Genomic DNA, 496 nt, shown 5'->3' on the forward strand with positions numbered 1-496 from the left:
TGATATATTATGTTATATTATATATATATAATACAGTATATACACTATATAATGTATGTGTGTGCTGCATATCTTATTGCCTGAGTAAAATATTTTGTGTATTTAAGCATTAAAAATGCCTTCAGGAACGGAACCTTTCATTTAAACAGTGTTCCTATTGGAAAACATGTTTCGCTTTAAGACGTTTCGCTATCCAACGCCATTTTGAGTAACGCATTGTGTCGGATAACCGAGGACTGCCTGTATATATATATATATATATATACACACACACACACATACATATATATATATATCAATAGCAAGAATGTTCAGGGCACTCAAAGGGAAAAAAAACACTTCTCTGATCAGTCGTGGTGCTCACAGTGCGGCCAGGATCACCATCCAGCAACAAAAAAATAGATAAATACCCAATATCAAAGAATCTGGAGCACTCACAAATTCAAAAAATAGATATGTTCAAAAAAAGGTTGGACATCTTTTTAGAAAGGAAAGA

This window comes from Ascaphus truei, chromosome 15 (assembly GCF_040206685.1).
Source record: "Ascaphus truei isolate aAscTru1 chromosome 15, aAscTru1.hap1, whole genome shotgun sequence".
Lineage (NCBI taxonomy): Eukaryota > Metazoa > Chordata > Amphibia > Anura > Ascaphidae > Ascaphus > Ascaphus truei.